Source organism: Meleagris gallopavo, chromosome Z (assembly GCF_000146605.3).
Source record: "Meleagris gallopavo isolate NT-WF06-2002-E0010 breed Aviagen turkey brand Nicholas breeding stock chromosome Z, Turkey_5.1, whole genome shotgun sequence".
Lineage (NCBI taxonomy): Eukaryota > Metazoa > Chordata > Aves > Galliformes > Phasianidae > Meleagris > Meleagris gallopavo.
The window spans coordinates 19781720-19785036 of NC_015041.2; the positions used below are offsets into that span (position 1 = coordinate 19781720).

At 38.0% G+C, this 3317-nt stretch overlaps 1 protein-coding gene and 1 long non-coding RNA gene across 2 annotated transcripts in view; one reads left to right on the forward strand and one right to left on the reverse strand.

The window, feature by feature from the left end:
* THBS4 (thrombospondin 4) overlaps positions 1-3317 on the reverse strand; it is a 1064342-nt gene that overhangs the window by 74071 nt on the left and 986954 nt on the right. The gene's annotated exons all lie outside the window — the stretch shown is intronic.
* Positions 13-2679, forward strand: LOC109363928. The gene is made up of 2 exons (XR_002109831.2): positions 13-159; positions 1095-2679. It is a non-coding gene; the product is annotated as an uncharacterized LOC109363928 (long non-coding RNA).

A 3317-nucleotide genomic window follows, 5' to 3' on the forward strand; every position in this document is an offset into this window, starting at 1 on the left:
TTATTATCAAGGCATTGAAACAGAAATATTTCAGTAATCGACCAGGACCCACTCCAGGATATCTGCTACCCAGACCCAACTGTGCTGCAGAAGTTGTAAAGGAGCAACAGCACACACTTCTGAATTTAAAAAGGAAACGAGGAGAGGGAGTAGATCAAGGTAAATTCTTAATGTTTCACCTGTTTTAAAATGGGAACTCAGAGAGAAAACAGTACTTCCGGTATTTCAAAACATAAAAACTCTCTGAATGGATCATAACCCTGGGCACCAGTACCATCTGGTGCCCTTTAGGATTTGTGTTTTCAGATAAGCACTTGAAGGTGAAAATGGCTTAATTCTATATTATTCTATATATTAATTCTATTAATTAAATTAAATATTAATACTAAGTTAAATATTAATATTAAATATAATTAAATATTCTATTCTATTAATTTTATATTATTCTATGTAATGATTAATTCTATGAGAATTGGTACCAAAAGGCTCTTGTTATGCTTAGTGACCTATTAATTAGAAGAAATCTCTAATACCATTAATTTTTTAATGGAGTGTGGTATTATCTACTAAATGAGAGGCTATCAGACTTTCTTCTTGTTCCTCAAGCAAACAAGAAAATTCTCAGTGAGTTAATCAACTTCTCATCACTTAAAAAAAGAAGGGAGAAATAAGAAAGAAATATGGTATTTCTTTTATGTGATAGATTAGAGAATGTAAATCAAATTTAGAGGGATTTCCGCTATCTCCTTTGGACTAAGCGAACGAAGTCTTAAGACCACACTGGGTAAGGAAGATCTCAGTACATTACAGTGATCCTTCTAAGAAGCAAGCCTATCTCCTAACATTTACTTCCATATGGAACCTCCACTTTTCCTCAAACAGTAGCACATACTTCGTACCCTCATAGCAAGAAAAAGTCTGTGGACTCAACAGCTGTATCTGACACTAAACTAGTCAGCCCTTCTAGTAGAGAGGCAAACATTAATTCTTGAGCTTGGAGATTGTCATCTTAGCAGCAGGAATTTGCTAGATAGTAGCAATTAGGTTAGGCTAATAGTTAGATAGTAGGTTAATACCAGTTTTGTTTTTACCAGGATGAGGCTGTTTCAATACAGGAGTGTGGTATCTTGCTGGAACGGAGATGCTTCCATGAAAATGCATTTCCTCATGAGCTCAGATGGACAACTAAATTATTTAAGTTAGTCTTACTGTTTAAGCACTTTGACCCATTGTGTTTTAGATTATGTCAAATTACAAATAAAATGCATTAGTTCATTGGCTTAATTTTTCTTTGAAATTAGAATGTTTAATCTGTTAATTATTTGCGTGCTCTCTGCTGACCCCAGTACCATGGGTCAGCTGACATGTGGGAATTTGTCAAGTACCATAGGTAATTAATTAAAGTCATTAGTTGAAGCTCTTTATCTCTTGCAACACCATGTGTCTGCAATTAACGTTTTGAGGTCCATGTCCCTAGAATATACAGTTAGCTAAAGAGGAAGAAATGCTTCTGAGTTTTGCAATCTTGCAAGAAAAATCTTGAAATCTTGCATCTGTCAGTGAGCAGAGTTTCCAAAGCTGTATCAGAATTTGCCTAAACATCTTTACAAAAGTCTGATCTTCAGCAAGGAGAAATCGGACTTCTGCTTCAGACTTTGGACAAGGTTAGCACTTCAGTGTTTGGATATAAATAAGGCATTCAGGAATTCAGCATTACTTTTTGAGATATTTTATTGTCAGCATGAAAAGTAATATCATTTGCTTCAAGTGCTTGTTGAAGCACATCAGAAAATTATGTTGTGTTGCTGACAGAACCTGAATGTATCAAAAGTGTAGATCTTAATAGTCCCAACCAGCGTGGAAAGAGAGAGACAGTGTTAGAGCTAACAGATCTGCTATCCTGGATCTCATCTGATATCCTTATGTGGCACAATCTTTTGAAGTTAAAGTGAATATTGGAAGAACCAGTCTTTTTATGAATAGAATTAGAAGTGCAGCATCTTTTTATTGCTGTTGAAGGTAGAAATGTGCAAAAGTCATTTTGAAGTAAGTAATCCCTTGAAATTCTCAGGCTTGTCTGTGCTTGTTCTTGTACACCGTCTTTCTCAGCCCTGTTGAGATAGGACTCCAGAAACTGAGTAGCTTAAATTTGGAAGCGGTCAGTGCCCTGTTGTAAAATCTTGTCATCGGAGACTGGCTGCTAAGAGTGTACTTCTGCCATCCCTGTGAAATGCTGCTTTTTCACAAGAAAAAAAGATTGTAGCCTTAGGGAGTGCACACTAAACTTAAATGTGCTGCAGGTGTACTTTTACAAAAAAAAAAAAAAATCTCTCTATTGCCAAGGGAAAACTAGCAGTACATGAATGACTGCCTGTAAAAAGTATTAAACATACATAATTGCTGGCTATTGCTGCCACTTATTTCTAATCAGTAAGGTAAGTGGAGGCACTGATGTCCACTGATTGTCCATCTTTTCCACTCTGGGAAACAATCAAATGGAGCACTTCTTTCTTAGGATGCAAACTTCCAGTCCTGTTAATTTGCATTTCTACAGAGCAGTAAGCTTATAAAATTGAGAATACAGAAGATACAGCAATCATCTCTTTCTTAAGATAGTACAGATCTGAGATTAGGCAGGTTTCCTGTGCTATTCTACACTGGCTTGGGGAAAAAAAAAAACAACAGCCTATTAATGTCTAAAGTTAGGCACTTCTGTAATTTGGGTGTTTGCTTAAGGTTTGTGGGAATTATTCATTGTTAATTTATATTAGAGGACATTCACTTATAGGACATGTAAAAATTGTTGGATCTTTCTATAGAAAACTGTTTCCCAACCTACCTCGGTTCCTCAGGTGCCTGTAAGTAATAGGTTCAATGAAACTGAAACTGGAGGGCGAGGTGGCTGAGAATGATGTAGAGGGACAGACTCCAAGCTTTCCTAAGGAGGGGCGGTCGGCTCCACGCTTGAAGACTGCCTCCTCCAGTAAAGAAAGGAGGATAATAGTCGTAGGTGACTTCCTTCTAAAAGGAACTGAGGCCCCGATATGTCAGCCTGTCCCCACCTGGAGGGAAATCTGCTCCCTCCCTAGGGCACGGGTCAGGGATATCTCTAGAAAGCTTCCTGGTTTTATTTGCCCATCTGACTACTATCCCTTATTGGTAGTTCAGGTCAGCAGTGATGATGCTGCTGAGAGAAGCCTAAGGGCTATCAAAAATGACTTCAAGGGACTGGGGAGGGTACTTGATGGAGCGGGCCTGCAGGTGGTTTTCTTTTCTATCCCTTCAGTGGCGGGGAAGGACACTGAGAGGACCAAAAA